This window comes from Microcebus murinus, chromosome 4 (assembly GCF_040939455.1).
Source record: "Microcebus murinus isolate Inina chromosome 4, M.murinus_Inina_mat1.0, whole genome shotgun sequence".
Classification (NCBI taxonomy): Eukaryota; Metazoa; Chordata; class Mammalia; order Primates; family Cheirogaleidae; genus Microcebus; species Microcebus murinus.
In genome coordinates, this window is record NC_134107.1 from 81,729,621 (window position 1) to 81,747,045 (window position 17,425).

Below are 17,425 nucleotides of genomic sequence, written 5' to 3' on the forward strand. Positions count from 1 at the left end.
AAATCTCTGAACTATGAGGTTGAGAGAGATTCTGGGTTTGTGAAGACATCCATATACTAGGAGGGTGGTGCACCCCAAACTCCAGGGGAAAGAAGCTAGGAATCCTGGGACGTGCTCCTCTCTCCTTTTAGAGACAGGTTCTTGCTATGTTGCCCAGGCCTGCTCTCGACCTCTGGTCTCAACCAATTCTCCCACTTTGGGCCTCCCCAAATGCTGGGCTTATAGGTGTGAGCCATTGCACCTGCCCCAATGTACCTCTTCCTTTGGCTATTCATTTGTGTCTTTTAAAATATCCTTTGTAATGAGTTGGCAATAGTAAGTAAACTCTTTTCGTGGGTTCTGTGATCCATTTCTAGCAAATTATTGAATCTGAGGAGGGGACTGTCAGAACCTCTGATTTGTAGCCAAGTCGGACAGAAATTGTGCATAACCTAGGGACCTATTACTTGTGATTGCCATCTTGTGATCTGCCCTTCAGAACATGGTGCAGCTGGTGCACAGTTCTTTCTCATCAACATCTCTGCAGTCCAGGAGGCCACGGCGCCGCAGCCTCAGCAGGTGTGCACGCACGATCCGCACAGCGTTCGCTCGCGCTGGCCACTGACCGCCTTCCCGTCCACGGCGCTCAGGCACGAGGAGCAGGCGATGGACGCTGCCCCCATCGGTCGGCCCCGGAGCCTTGCCCGAGGCTCTGGGTCAGGCGGCCGTCAGGTCCAATCAGCATCTGCCCACGTGCAGCCCTCTGGGCCTCCACCTGCCGGGCTGTGGGGACCCTGGCAGGAGAATGGCTGCACAGTCTTCAAACTCACATGTGGTCCACGTAGGCATGGGCCCCGAGGAAAAGGAATTGTTCGGTCTTCTCGAAGATCTCCGGTGAGTGGCGCTCCCCGCACACGCCACGGCTCAGCTCCTGGCCCACGCGGACCTTGAGCTGCAGCAGGCGCCCCGCCTGGGCATGGCCACGGGGGCCCCATGCCCACCTGACCACTGACCCCGTGGGACTGAGCCCTTGAACTGTGGGTCTGCGCTAACTGTGGTTGATGTCAGAATTGAATTGAATTGTAGGACACCCAGCTGGTGTTGGATAGTTGGTTGGTGGGGGGAGAAAACCCACGCATCATCTGGTCACAGAAGTGTTGAGTGTGAAAGTGTAGGAGAGAAAAATAGTTGGTTTTCCCTATAGTCAGTTTAATTGATAAATTTTGTTCCCTTCTAAGAAGACAAATGTAGCTTGCATTGAAACCTCTCCACAACCAAGTCTGCTAGGATTCAGTCTCCTGAGTCACGCAGTTGGCTGTTGGAAAACAAGGCCTCCCACCCGTGCTCCCACCTGCAAAAGGGATGGGGCTGAGCAGCCCATATGCCCAGCCATCATGTGATGATTGGGCACAGAGAGGCTGAGTCTCAGGAATAAAATTCCAGTCTTTTCTAGTTTAGCCAGGGCATCGGTGCCTAGAAGGGGTTCCCTTGAGAGGAATAAGGATGCCTTAGGAAAGGACAGTGACACTAAGGAATGGAGTTGCTATCTCAAGTTCAGGAAGGAGTCAGAAAATAAAGGGATGGGCTTTCTAGTGGTTGGGAAACAAAGTGATAGGAAATTGATGGGAGACAAAGTGTTCATGTACCTAAATTGTCTAGATCTGTGGTCCCCACCCCTGGGCCGAATACTGGTATTGGTCGGTGGCCTGTTAGGAGGAGGAAGTGAGCGGCAGGCAAGCAAGAGAAGCTTCACCTGTGTTTACAGCTGCTCCCCATCACTAGTGTCACAGCCTGAGCTCCACCTCCTGTCAGATCAGTCACTGTCTCCCATCACCCCCAGATGGGACCGTCTAGCTGCAGGAACACAGGTTCAGGGCTCCCACTGATTCTGCATTATGGTGAGTTGCATAATTATTTCATTAAATATTACAATTTAATAACAATAGAAATAAAATGTAATGCATTTGAATCATCCTGAAACCCTCCTCCCCTCTCCAGTCTGTGGGAAAAATGTCTTCCACAAAACCAGTCCCTGGTGCCAAAAAGGTACCGCTGGACTAGATAGATGAAGCTAACTTTTAAAAAGTGGTAGTTTTCCCAAACATTTCTAAAGTGTTTTTCTTGCGTGCATGCTCTCTGGAGCAGAGTCTACTAAATGTAATAGAATCTCTTTCCCCAGTGACTGGTGTGGGCATCGTGGACATTATGGAACACTGTTTCCTCCTATTTAGTAAGTTCGTCTAATTTCAGATAAGAATGATTTGACCAAATACACAGGTGGTGGTTTTCTATTTAGAGAAGGCTTGATGCACTGTGGATTTTGTAGCTTCGTTTTCCACAAGGGCATCCTTATTTCTTTCCATCAAGTACAAAGCAGAAAGAACAGCTCTATCACTACATCTTTCTGAGCATCAGCATCTGAATGCTCTTTAGGAGGAAATGAGCAGTTTTGTATTTGACCTCAGAGGTTCGCATGGCCATGAAACCTTCTGTGTTCATGCTGTCTGGGTGTGTGGGCGAGTCTGGAGGTATCCTCTGACCAAGAATGACCTCTTTAGGCTGGAATTTAATTGCAGCTGGGTAGCCAATGTTGCTTTCTCACAATCAGATTTTAAGAAACACTGAATATGCATGACAAAGCTTGAATTCCTTCCCTCTCAAGGACTATCAGAATGACATATGTCTTTGATTAAACCTCCTGCAAATGCTGACATAGGACATGTCCAACAAATTGCAAGATTTTAATCACATTTTTTCCTTAAAGTAGGTTGCTTCAGTAGTAAGTCATGAATTGCTCGGTGGGGATACATTCTGAGAAATGTGTCCTTAGGTCATTTTGTCATTGTGTAAACATTATAGATTGTACGTACACAAACCTAGATGGCATAGCCTACTACACACCTAGACTATATAGTATAGCTTATTACTCCGAGGCTACAAACCTGTATAGCATGTTACTGTACTAGATGCTGTAGGCAGTTGTAACACAATGGTTAGTATTTGTGTATTTAAACATAAAAAGTCCAGTAAAAATTTAATGTTATACTATAGGATCACTATATACTATTAATATATATGTAGTCTGTCTAAAATGTCATCATGCAGCACGTGACTGTAGGTTTTTCCTTTTTTTTTTCTGTATCATTTTGTGCAGTATTTCAAGTTCTTTTTTTTTGCCCCCTTCAATAAAATGATTCTTTTAAAATAATCCTTAAAATAGGGAACGGTGCTTTGGTGCCTCACAGTATAACCTAGATTTATATTGTTGCATTCTTTTAAAGGTTTAAAGTCAACATGGTGAAGAAATTTTTCCTACTGTTCTCAGTAACTGGGGGAAAATCTTTTCATTTTGCCACTTACCCCAGCTATTGTCAGAGGAAGGGGATCATTTCTGAGAAATGGGTTCTTGAACTTGGTGAGGTTTGTTCTTTTGAGCCACTCTGGGGGTCCTGGCAAGAGGGGTGGGTGAGGGTTTTCTGGGCTGCTGAGTGCATTGGACAGGCTGTTGTTTAGTCAGTAAATATAGAGCTGGTAAGAAGAGAATCTTAGTGTAGACATCTGCTTAACTCAATTAGCAGGTAGTGAGTGCCTGTTTCGATTTAGCGAATACCGTACTTCCATCAAATCTTTGTTCAAAAGTTGCTTTCTCAGAGAGGCGTTCCCTTACCATCTTAAAGAAAGTTGAACAGCTTCCTTGTCCCTTTTCCTATTTTTTTTTCCTACTTAACACTGTCTAACACACATACACTATCTACATACATATTTTTTTTAACCCTCTCTTTCAACTACAGTGTAAGTGCCATGAAAATAGGGGTTTTATCTCTTGTGTTCACCGCCGAATCCCCAGTAGCTAGGGCAGTGCTCAATAAATGTTGAGTGAATGATGATTGAACAGCTTTTCCTGGTTAGAAGCAGGTGGATATAGTCTATACGTCTCTACCCCTGCAAACTCATACCAGGAGGCACATTGCCTCAGACCAAAATTAACAAAACATGGGCCTTTGATTGCAAGTAGGCACAAACAGCTGTGCTTGTTGGGCTTGGGAAATTCCTTCTGTATGTCCTCAGGTATATCTATCTACTGACGTCTTGGGTAAGAACCTACCTCTACAATAGACTCTAGGATGTCCCTGGACAAGAATGGTAGGTCCTGTGTTGGGCCCAGGCCAAGATGCACTACGTATAGAGAGCTATGTCCATGGCATAATGAGTATCTTTGCCTTATTCAATTAAAGGCTAGGATCTGTTCCTTCTCTCCCATCAAATACCTTATGCAGCAGTTTTACCAATAGAAAAATTATCTCTAATCCTTTCTGTGCTACTTAACCTGCCTTAAAATCTTGAGAGATACTTCATATACTAATTATCTAACATCAAGATGATGATTCAGTTGGGACACACATTATGTTAATTAGCCAGCCCGAAAATATTGAGTCAGATTAACTTATTCACATACTACATATTACTCATAATGCAATATTTCAAAGTAAATCACCACAAATCCAGTGTAACACTTGGGCATGTAAAGCCTGAGATTTAGCATGCACTTTCACTTTTGGCAAACAAAGTGTAAAAATAGTAGTTAAGAGCATAGTTCAACTGTAGTTCAACTGTTGGATTCAAATCTAAGTGCAGACTCCAACTAGTTGGGTGATTTATGGCAAGTTAATTTATTCAAGTCTTCCTTTCCTTATCGGTGAAATGGGATAAAAGTATTAACTTATAGGATTGTCATGAGGATTATGTAAGATTACTTATAAAACCCTTGACAAAATGCATAGCACATAATAAGTGTTCAATAAAATATTAGTTTAAAAAATTATTCTCTTGGCAAAGATTTTTGAGTGTTTATAGAACTGTAGAGTTAAGAAAGGAAAAAAGGCTTGCAAACATAATTCTAACTACATACTTGGGTTATGAATGAATTGCTGAGTGGGATTCCATAAATTGAGATTCAGAACAAAATTCCTTAAGTGATCAATCTCTCTTGTATATTTACAATTCCCCCTACTTGCACAAGTTATTATAACACAAATTACCTACACAATGGCTTATAGAAAATTTCTTATAGTAAAGAAACTTCCTGCAAGAGCAAAGGTTTTAGGACCGTTCTTTTTGTAAATGAACCCTATCATTAGACTATAGGATTTAATGCTAGCTGGAGTGCTTTATTTATCTGATTATTAACCTCCTCTGTTGAGACTAAGAGGAGGATGAAAATGGAAATAATAGAGCTGCTTTATTTTCTGGTTTTAAAGTAGCAGGCCTGTATACATTTGAAGGTCTTAAAATATGTGGATGTAATTTCTCTTCTCTCTCAATCAACACAGTATTTATTTTAAAAACATACCAAATTCTGTGAGTTTATCTCATTATCATAAAAGCACAAGGAGTCTTCTGTTGGTATTAGCTGGATTACGCAGTAAAGTTTTTATTCAATACGGTGATGTGTGAGAACAAAGAAATTACAAGAAGACAACTGAACTATCAATATTTAAACTGATCACTGAGCCTGTAATCCTAGCACTCTGGGAGGCCCAGGCAGGAGGATTGCTGGAGCTCAGGAGTTGAAGACCAGCCTGAACAAGAGTGAGACCCTGTCTCAACTATAAGTAGAAAGAAATTAGCCAAACAACTAAAAATAGAAAAAAATTAGCCAGGCATGGTGGCACGTGCCTGTAGTCCGAGCTACTCGGGAGGCTGAGGCAGTAGGATCACTTGAGCCCAGGAGTTTGAGGTTGCTGTGAGCTAGGCTGACACCATGGCACTCTAGCCCAGGCAACACAGTGAGACTCTGTCTCAAAATAAAATAAAATAAAATAAAATAAAATAAAATAAAATAAAATAATAAAAAAATATAAAATAAAATGATCACTGAGGCCAATTTCATGAAGAGTAAATTCACAGAGAGGAACTGGGCCTCAGGTTATCTCAGGAGTCCAGCATTAGTCCTCAATTCAGGTCTGTTTTAAAAAACAATAATAAATATTGCAATCTGTTCAATTTGTAAGAATTTTGACCACAATTGGACTGTCCTAGTCAATTTCATGTGAATACTCCATTTAAAATTCCCAGATTTCAAAATCAAATAACCCCATTAAAAAGTGGGCAAAGGACTTGAACAGAAATTTTTCTAAAGAAGACAGAAGAATGGCCAACAAACATGAAGAAATGCTCAACATCTCTAATCATCAGGGAAATGCAAATCAAAACCACAATGAGATATCACTTAACCCCAGTGAGAACGGCCTTTATCAAAAAATCTCCAAACAATAAATGCTGGCGTGGTTGCGGAGAGAGAGGAACACTCCTACACTGCTGGTGGGACTGCAAACTAGTTCAACCTCTGTGGAAAGCAATATGGAGATACCTTAAAGCGATACAAGTGAATCTACCATTTGATCCAGCAATCCCATTGCTGGGCATCTACCCAAATGATCCAGTGACACTCTACAAAAAAGACTCCTGCACTTGAATGTTTATAGCAGCACAATTCATAATTGCAAGGCTGTGGAAACAGCCCAAGTGCCCATCAATCCAAGAATGGATTAATAAAATGTGGTATATGTATACCATGGAGTACTATTCAGCTCTAAGAAACAATGGTGATATAGCACATCTTATATTTTCCTGGTTAGAGCTGGAACCCATACTACTAAGTGAAGTATCCCAAGAATGGAAAAACAAGCACCAGATATATTCTCCAGCAAACTGGTATTAACTGAGTAGCACCTAAGTGGACACATAGGTGCTACAGTAATAGGGTATTGGGGAGGTGGGAGGGGGGAGGGGGGCGGGTATATACATACATAATGAGTGAGATGTGCACCATCTAGGGGATGGTCATGATGGAGACTCAGACTTTTGGGGGGAGGGGGGGAAATGGGCATTTATTGAAACCTTAAAATCTGTACCCCCATAATATGCCAAAATAAAAAAAAAATTAAAAAAAAATGTGAAAAAATAAATCAATTAAAAATACAAAAAAAAAAATTCTCAGATTTCAGAAAAGTATGTACAAAATAGGCTATAACTTGTTGATAGTAGATAAACTAGTAGCTAAACTAGATTCCTAATAGTGTAGGAAATTTTAGTGTTTCATTGATTCAACAAAATCTTTTTGAATGGGGGTAAAATGTACTTTTGCTCACACTGTCTATACACACTCTTGCCTGTTCTCAGAGTGTCTCTTATCCTCTCTCCTGGTGGTATGTGGAAGAAATGTTAAGCAATTGGTTGAAAACAGAGGTAAACCATGCAGCATGATGTCAGTTTGGTGCCAGTGAAAGCTAGTGTATTTCTTAGATTTCTTTTACTCAGTGTGTTTCATGGGCTAGCAGCATTGGCATCACCTGGTAGCTTTCATTTACTATATCACGCTCGTCAGGATCTGTTGCAGGCCTGCTGCAGAATCTGCATTTAACAGGATCCTCTAAGCAATCGAATGCACATCATTTGAGAAGAACCTAGAGTATATAATTGAACCTGGACGGGATAGTAAATAGTTCTATTCAAGCAAGTGTGCAGTACAATAGGTAGTCTGATGATTGTGCAGACTTGTGATGGATCTATGTATGAGACATGCTTATCCTATAATTCTTTTTTTTTTTTTTAGTATATTCTTTTGCTTTTTCTCACACACAGGTGTTTCTACCATAATGTATTCCTAAAAAAGCTTAACCTTCTTTAGGTATTGTACCAAAAAATATAACAGGACTTGTAATAAATAGAGTTATGGACCGATAATTAAAAACTTCTCAAACTTTAGCTAGAACATCGAGAAAAATAAACAGTCCTGATAAAAAAAAATACCACCAGAGTTGAAACTCTACTAACATTTGTACCCAGCACCAGTTGATCCCTTTTAAACTCTGGGCCTCTTTTTTTCCTTTAGAAAAATCTCCATGGTGTTGACTTCTTAATTATTTTGTTGTTAATATAAACAATCAAGATCTGTACGCACAGCTTCACTAAATAGCTTCATGCTGTGGAAAGTGTAGTGGGTACTGAATCCATCAAATCAGCCACTTCTTAGGCTAAGGGAAAAATTCTTTTACAGGAATTTTGGTGTTTTTCTTACAATCTTCAGATATAGCTAAGACACTCAGAGGCCTGTCCCTGACAGCTTCAAAATGACTATGTGTTGGAAAAGCAATTACACTTGAACCAATGTGACTTTCTTATGCTCTATCTACTAATCATGGATGACTTAACTCACAGAAATAGACATTGTAACAGAGCAAACTGTGACATTTCCAGTTTTCTCATCTTTTCAGGTTTCTAAGAGTGGGATACGCATACATGCTAAGATACCAAAGATGGAACACCTTTCATTTTATGTATGAAGTCAGCAGTATACAGATATGATTGGTTTACACTTACGACAGATACAGAAGTGAAATTGAGTTACATGGTAAGGACAGTCTGAAATAACTTTCAAAAAAAAAAGCCCTGTGTTTGAGCTTTGGAGGAGCTACCCAGCTCAGTTACTAACGGGATGGGAAACTTTCTGACCCCTTCAGAATCCATATTCTCACTTGTGTTTTGAAGAGTTTGACCTGACAAAAAAATCTCTCATTTCCCATCTCGCTCTAATTTTGTCCAATTTTCTATTGACTTTTTTTAAATAATTACTTTTATTTTGTATGTGGAGTTTAATAGTAAGACAATCCCAGGTCAAATAAATTCCTGTCCCTTTCCCACTTTAGTTTCTCTTTATGAGTGGAATCCCCCTTTTTGTCCTGGCCTCTTTTCTTAAGAGGCTTGCTAATAAGCTCTGGAAGAGGACATGCCAAAAGTGACTCCAGTTAAGTTATGCTCTCTTTATTTGGGGAGTAGTTTGCATGATTTCCAGTCTTACAGGACCTTTTAAAAGTTAGAGATATGAAAGGACTGGGTAAAGGTCAGTGATTTGACACTATTTTACTTGTAGTGTTTAAGTGTTTGATATACTATTTGAGTAGCTGTCTTGTTTGCATAGGTAATGTGGCCCCATGTGCAGTATTCAGATATCAAGAGAGTATAGGAAAGCCACAGAAAGGAAGGAATAGTTTTCAGAGCTGGGATATGTTTTTCTGAAAAATTATGACCCAACTATTTCTACTGGGAACACCTAGAGTAGGGCAGTGGGAGATTATAATGTAGTTAGTCCAAGACTGATTTTTTGTTTGTTTTTGAAGCCTAAAGCTTCAGGCTTGAGCAAGTAACAGGGATGGAGAATTCTTACCATTTTGTGGAGCTTTGTAAGCTTTTCTCATTCTTTTACATGTCCATTTTCCACAGTAGCCTCAGAATTTCATTTTTTTGTGGATCTATGCCGGGGGCTTCCCGATTAGCGCTTGAGGATGGCTCTGGTGACGGGGAGAACTTGCTGGAAATCCCCTTGAGCTGCCTTCCTGGAATCAACCTAGGTTGAGAAATCACGGGCTCTGGGCACACAGAAAATGCCTGGTAGACACATCATGGGCTGCTGCCACCCCTTCCCAAACGTGACAAATGGGGCTGAATTGCCTAGGTGGTGTCACAGCCCTAAAAGGAAGCTCTGTGTGTTTTTCCTTTCCAAACACTGTCTTTTCTCTTTCAGTTAATTTCCAGAAAATACTCTGGTAGCACCTTTTGTAGGAAATAGAATGATTTAAAACGCTCAGATCTGGAGAGTATAGGTTAATTCTTGCGAAAGGATCTTGATGTTCTATTGTTTAATAAATAAGCTAAGCACAGTTTGTCTTTTTTGTTGTTGTTAAATTAAGAATGTGCATCTGTTTGGCTTAGTTGAACAATAGTCTTCTGTCTGTCAAAAAGAAAAGAAAGGACAGGAAGAAAACATTATTCCGGATTTCTCCCTACCTTTGATCAAACCTTTATACATAACTTCCTGACTCCAGGAAGCACCAGGGATAGAAGAACAAGTTCAGCAACACTTTGTGGAAGCACTAAACCAAATCCAGAATTTGGACAACTGAGCCAGTTCAGTCATTGAGTCAGTGTCTCAGGAAAAGAAGGAAAAAAAGGAATAGGGAACTATTCTACGTCGAAAGGGACTTAGAGATTAAAAGACTTAAGCGCATACAGTGAGTAGATGTTTTTAGGATTCTTATTTGTAACTGGAAAACAAAAAAAAAAGTAATTGGGGAAATTTGAATGTGGACTAGCTTTTGATGATATTAAGGAATTGTTAATTTTGTTATAAATGATAATAGCATTTTATTATAAATGATAATAAGCATCCCCCCACACACCCTCTACTCCCCATGCATGCAAACTAGGCAAGTCTCTTCACCTCTCTCAGGATTAGTTTCTACAGCTACAAAATGAAGATGCTTATTATGGAGGGTTTTGTAGAGTTGATGTGGAGATAGCATGAGACAATATTAGCATAGAATCTGGCCATTGATCGTTATATTTTCTGTTATGGTTGTTATTTTTTCTATCATCATTACTCTTTTTTTTTTTAATTTCAAAATATTGAGGGGGTACAAATGTTTTTGTTACATGAATACATTGTGTAATTCTGAAGTCAGGGCTTTTAGTGTACATGTCACCAGAATAGTTTCATTGGTTCATTTTATCAGATAGGTAAGTTTTAGCCATCACTCTCTCCCACCCTCCCCTCGTCTTGGTTTCCAATGTCTTTACATTTCTTTGTGCCCATGGGTACCCCTCGTTTAGCTAGTTAGTGAGAACCATCATTACTCTTACCATATGAGGTTCATGTATCATTTAAAGTCTAACTCTAGCTTGTCCTTTAAAACTTTTATGTGTTTCCATTTGTTTTTCTATTGGTGGTCGTATCAGAATCCTGCATGATGAGGGTTAGGCATCTTGGCCTTGCTCCACACTTACTCCTACCATCAGCTTCTGTGCCAGGCCCTGCGATTGCCCCCGAGTAGATGCTTAGTTAGTTATTGAATGAATGAACTCTACTCTCTGATAAACTTACAGCTGAAGAATGGATCTTTATTGAAACTTCTTTTTTTTTTTGAGACTGAGTCTCACTTTGTCGCCCAGGCTACAGTGAGTGCCGTGGCGTCAGCCTAGCTCCCAGCAACCTCAAACTCCTGGGCTCAAGCAATCCTACTGCCTCAGCCTTCCGAGTAGCTGGGACTACAGGCATGCGCCACCATGCCCGGCTAATTTTTTCTATATATATTAGTTGGCCAATGAATTTCTTTCTGTTTATAGTAGAGATGGGGTCTCGCTCTTGCTCAGGCTGGTTTTGAACTCCTGACCTGGAGCAATCTGCCTGCCTAGGCCTCCCAGAGTGCTAGGATTCCAGGCGTTACCTCGCCCTGGCCTATTGAAACTTCTATTGGCACTAAATGTTAACAGATTTACATTGAGCTGTTGGGAAGCACTTAAAAGGAGCTCGCACCCCACATTAGTGTGTTAGCGGCTCAGCTCGCTTGTTGCTCAGTCAGGCCTCTTCCCCTTCCTCTTCCTGGGAAAGTAGGCACACAGCCTTTTCATTCTCATCAGGTTGCACATTCTTTATAAGATGAGGAATGAATCATATTAAAATCCCTAGTAATGCTTTGCATACAGGAGGCAGTGGCTAGATATCAAAGAAGACTTTGTTTTTGTACGCAAAATATTTTCAGATATTTTGGTTGGGACTGGGAGAACTGGGAGAATATTCAATGTCAGAAATGATTTTTTTTTCTCTTAAGTGATTAGAAGAAGCATTATATCAGTCGTAGAGATATTGTGGTCACCTTTAATTTATAGCTGTCAAATATTAATTTGGTTATAATTATTATAATGCTTCAGAGGTAATTATTTACATACGTTGTCTCTTCATCTTTAATACAAATAATGTGGAGGGGGAGGTGGGAAAAAGGCATTTCTTTAATGTAGATGGGGCATTCAAATGTGGAAAGGGCTGAAATTCATTGGAATAACCGGGAGCGGTTAGATGCTGATGTTTCAGAGTGCTAGTCTGTTTGGAACTTCATAGTAGTGTGGTTATTGAGGTAAATACTTAAGTCTGAGTCTAACAACTAAGTGCCATCTTTGTTTTAGGTTTAAAAAAGTAACATGTAAAGGATCTGACATTGGCTTAATGACTTAAAACAGATGTAACTCAATTCTAACATGTATGTTTTTTCTCAGTTTGCAGTTCAGTCAAAACATTGCTCATTGGTTTCTTACCTATGTTTGTGTAAGGGCAAGTTATCATGAGTTTTATCAGTGAGAGTAATATGTGTACAGCTTATAAACAATTTATCCCTTTAAATAAAGTGAAAAATTATGTTGTTAGATAAAGACATATAGAACTTTAGAACTAAGTACTAAAGGTATTTAAACTGTAGAAACATTTTATTACAAATAAAGTGAACATGTGGAAATCTGTTTATTATTACAGTTCAAGTTTGAATATTTTGTTTTCTTTTTCTTTAAGAAGAAGCAGGGGGAAAAAACTATGCTTGTTGGATTCTATGCCAAGGTCAATGCTCCATATTTTGTCTGACTGTTTAATTTAATAACATTCAAGCACAGAGGCAATCGGGAGGCCATTCCCATTGGTGAATCCATAGTTATAAAGAAAGCATGTACTTTAGAATTCAAGAAAAAAAAGCTGTTTGTTAAGCCCAGACCTAGTTTGAGATCTTATTGAAAAATGTTTGTAATTTTCCAGAATTCCAGGATTAAGTCAAGGAAACACAATAGAAGTATATACATTTGACAATGGCTTTCTTCTTCTTTGTAAGTTATCTTAGAGTCCTTATTTTAAAAAAATGAGGTAAGTGTATTAGTCATATAATTTGAGATTTGTTAACTGGTTATCTTTAGTCAGGAATTTTATTTTATACCAGAGTGATCAAAAAAAAATAACTATCTATTGACTTTTGGTAATTAAAATACTCTTGGATTTGTTATCAAGTTCAGGACCATTCACCTTGGTTCTTAATCTTGTTTCCACATGAAGAACTCTTGATTTGCAAACTTTGAAATCCTGAGAAACATTTTTTTCTGTGGTTCTCAAAAATAACTTCCGATGGCATTTTGTGTTGAAAAGGAGAAAGTAGATGTATTGTGATTGTCTTTTTTTTTTCTAATTGAGTTTCATTTGCGTGAACTTAGATAAAATTACTCTGCTTCAATTTAGTGAAGTAGTAAGGATTAACCATTTTGTGCAAGGAAGTGTGCTAATTCATTTAAACTATTTCTAGAGTTTTTAAAGAACGAAATTTAAAATGTAATGTAACTAAGGTGCACTCTGTGTGGATGTAGACTTCGAGTCCCCCTCCCTACTTCATCTCATAAGCCCCTCTTTCCTTGTTTCCTTTTGTAAACATGAGTTGCTTATGGCTTGTGTACTGAAAATGCTGCCAGGAAGTAGGGTGAGCAAAACTTCTTTTCCCATGACCCTCACTCTAATGTCGTTCCAAGGGTTCCCTACTTAGAAATGCCTTGATAACCACATTCATTCCTGACATACCCCACCCCCAGCTCACACAACCGCTGAGTGCCATCTGACCCGCAGTCCAGCTGCAGCTTTTAAAAATACTGGTGGTGAAGGCTTTTACCTAGAGCACTGAAAATCTGCAAGAAGATTTTGTGTGTGATGTGTTGAAAAATTATTTATTTTCAAAGACATTCATTTACTTGTCAGCCTGCAAGGTAAAAGTTTATTAGTGTTATATATATATATATATATATTTTTTTTTTTTTTACATTTTGAACTCACTAAGGCTTGTATGTCTATGTGTTCATCCTTTTTGTATGATTTCTGGAACTTTTCCTATTGACAATGAAGTCTAAAATGCTAAAACACATTTAGATTCTCTTATTTCATAACTTTTTAACATGCATATTAAAGTTTTTAAGAAGACCTGGTTGTGCCGGTGACAGCTCATTGTCCGCCCCTTCTCCCTAATTTCTTACATGATTCACTCGGTTTTTTTCCATTGGTGTGTAAAGAAAGAAAACCATATTTGCTGAGTAAACACTAGGGCACAGAATTTATTTCTCTAATTTTCCAAACAGTGCTGAAGTGAGCACTAGCATTCTTCTTTTATATAGAGAAAACTGAGACTTTGTGGAAGATGCTAAGTAATTCGTTCGACTAGCTAACAAAAGCTAGTCAGTCATTAGAAGTAGGATATAAACCTGTCTGTCTGTTACCAAGCACTGTTCTTTGCCATTTGAAGCCAGTACTGTCCAAGCTGTGAACATTACATTACTCAGGTGCTTTATGCTCAGGGGAAGAGAATGGAGGGTGCAGAGGAAAAGCGCCTGGAAGGCAGTTTGATGTGGTTCCTGACAGTGAAGGACACTGGTGCCAGGAGGTGCAAGATAAAGGGATGGGTGGCTACAGTTGCACCTTCTGCTTCATCCTGTTGTCAAGTTTCAGACTTTGCTGCTCCAAGGAAGATTCAGCCATTGTTACAGTTTGACACAGGGCTGATGAAGCTTTGGAACCGTACTTACTGGATTATGTTTTAAAAATGTGTAGGTATATATAGGGAGAGAGAGTGTATGAGTAGAGGCGGTACTTATGGTTGGACTTTATTTTACCCATCCTAAGGAGACAGAAGTCCACAGGGTTATGTATGAAGAGCCGTTATTCCTGGACATGAGGTCTCATCCAGTCCCGTAGGCTTGGGGGCAAAAAGCAGACAGATCTATTTGATGGACTATAAAGGCTCCTTTGCGGAGTACCTGTCACAAAGAGAAGGATGCGGGACTCTTATTCTTACGGTTAGTGAGACGTGGTGCCTCCTCAAAAGCCACCAGATAGTCTGTAACGTCAGGAAGGTTAAGTGTGTGAATGGAGGGAGTGTGAGATCCAGGAAACTCAATGTGGGCTGTTTCCTGTTAGAGAACTGTCTGCTGTGTTACTGACCTTTGCACATCCCCTGCCTTCTCTCTGCAGCCTCTAGCCTAGCTTGAAGAACTTTGCAGGGCTAGCTTCCTTGGCCTGTGTCCTTACTAGGAATCTAAATTATTGGCACACCAGCTGACTGCTCTAAGCCTAAAGCAAAGCGTTAGAGACAGTACACATGTTATGAGATGCTGCTTGTAAAGCCGGTTTCTCTATGCAGAAGACTTTTTCTCCACGGGGTCCCGTTGTGAAAGTAGAGATTAGTTTTGGTGAAATAAAATGACCGAGCACGAGAAGTATTTATTTTAATCTGAAAATTGTTTTTTTTTGTCCTCACCTAATGTTTGGAGCAAGCCAAACTTTGCGCTGTGCTGGGAACTGCACCGTGTAGTTCTGGCATGCCCAGGCTTACAGGGAAATCCGCAAGGTTGTCTGCTTTAACCTGAGATTTAGTTTTGTGGGTTTTTCAATAAATAAACTTTGGAGGAAATCTTACTGATCTCTCCAGGAAATACCAAGCCAAGGGTAGCTGATGTGAACAAGATTATAACTAGTAATAGTTTTCTCCCCTTTCCATTCCCTAAGCTAGTTCCTACTAATACTTCAGACCATTTCCTTCTGCTGCTTGCTCACTGTGGGTCAAATACTATCATCACCCTGATCCTGTTGATGAAAATAATCTGTTTATTCCCTACCAGCGACTCAGATGATAGAGGTCATATTTTTGCGTGCAGTTAATGCATGCCCTTGTAATGTTAAGTGATTGTCAATCTGGTGTCAGCATCTTCTTTCATTTGCTTGGAAACTTCGAAAGGGAGGTGACCCTGGGGCTGAAATGACCTTATCATCTCATTCAGTGACTGCATTGGACTGTTTTGCAGGAACAGGGTGCAGGGTGGTAGTGGTAATATATTTGAAGTGCTTTGAGGCTCCTTCCTGTGTTTTATAATTCAAAGCAAGAGGTCCTATTATTTATAAAGTTTTCTTGGTCAAATTACTGAGTGCTTGTTACATGCCAGGCATTCTGCTGGTGATGGCCCTTTCGAAAGGTCCATACCTATCATTTGTGGTCCTATCTCCTCAGGCACAGAGAAGTTGTCACCTAGTACATTGTCACCTACTAAGTTGTCCTGTAGGGTCATGTAGTAAATTAATGTGAACAGAACTGGGACTACAACCCTTGGCTTCTGACTTTCTGCCTAGTTATGTGTGTGTAATAATCCAAAGTCTACATATTTTTAAGTCCTGTAAAAAGCAGACTTTTGTCATGTTAGATGAACATTTAAATTGTAAATCTTTGAGTTTTTCTTTAGAACTACTTATAACCACATGATAAGGTGGGCGTGAATGAAATTTAGACTGGTTAGTTTGGGAAATGTTTGAAAAAGTTTTTCTTGCCAAGTTAGTAAGGTTCTACTTAACCATAGTGGTTGAATCCATATGTATAAATACAAGTTTTTACCAATCATTGTAAATGTGAGCACTATTAGATTATGGGGGAACATCAATTCTCAATTTGGAATTGAAACACTGAGCACTGACCTAGAAATCAGACATGTTTAAGATTTGTAGTGGGGAAATAGCTAAATAAAAGGTCTTTCATGTAATAAGTGCTAACTTTATGATTCTCAGAAACTATCTGGCATTTTAGGGATCTTTGAGTTGAGGCACTCCTCATTATCTTCTCCTTTCTCCCTGGCTGAATTCTGTTTCATGTTTGTAGGTAATAAACTTCTGGGGAAACTTAATTTTAAGTCCTTGATTACAGGATTCCAATTAGTTTTAAGGAAAGTTTTTTAACATTGGAATGCATAAGTGGAAAACATTTCTTTTCAGATGTATTTTTAAAAAAGAATGTTGTTGTTTCTGTTTGTGGTGTTTTAGTTCTAGTATAGTGCTTTCCATATCTTCTTATAAAATTACTCCTAAAGGGAGAAGAGAGAAAATGCATGCCCTGTTCTAAACACCTACCCCACTCCCTATAAGACTAATCCCTTTGTAGCTCCATTCTGCCTATCGCAAGCCAACATTTCAGTAAAGTATATTTTTTACTTTATAATATATTTGTATTTGTTTTCATATAACAGTAATAATAAAAAAATGTTGTGCTTAACCTGTGTTACTCCCCACCGCAGGATACACGCGTCCTGTCTCACGCAGGCCACTGCTGGAGGACCTTCCTGGGCGCTTTTGGTCTCATTCATCTGTTTATGCAAAACTAAGTGCCTTTCATGTACCAGGCCCAAATCTGTTTGTTCAGTAGTGTATAAAGTAGGCTAACATATATTTTCATAGAACTTAGATTCTAATGGAGTGGTGAGGGTGTGTGACGGATTAATGAGTAAAATATGCGATGGGGTCAGATGGTGGTGAATGCACTGAGAAAAATAAACCAGGGCAGGGTATGATAGTGTGTGCTTCTATGTGGGGGCTGAAGAAATTGCTTACTCCTGCCCCATCCCCACTGGTGGCAACTAGTGCACAACCTTTCCTTCATTTACCATAAGAGTCCTTGCTTGACCTTAAATCACAGTGGGTTGGTTTCTCACACTGCACAGCGGTACTAGTCTTAGATTATAAAGAATTTTCTGTACCTAAAAAGTTACGAGCGTGTGGAAAAAA

The 17,425-nt window shown here is 39.6% G+C and overlaps 1 protein-coding gene and 1 pseudogene across 1 annotated transcript in view; one reads left to right on the forward strand and one right to left on the reverse strand.

Moving 5' to 3' along the window:
* ARHGAP42 (Rho GTPase activating protein 42) overlaps window positions 1-17,425 on the forward strand; it is a 282,154-nt gene that overhangs the window by 32,630 nt on the left and 232,099 nt on the right. The window lies entirely within an intron of this gene.
* LOC142870436 (apoptosis regulatory protein Siva pseudogene) lies at window positions 475-14,362 on the reverse strand (annotated as a pseudogene).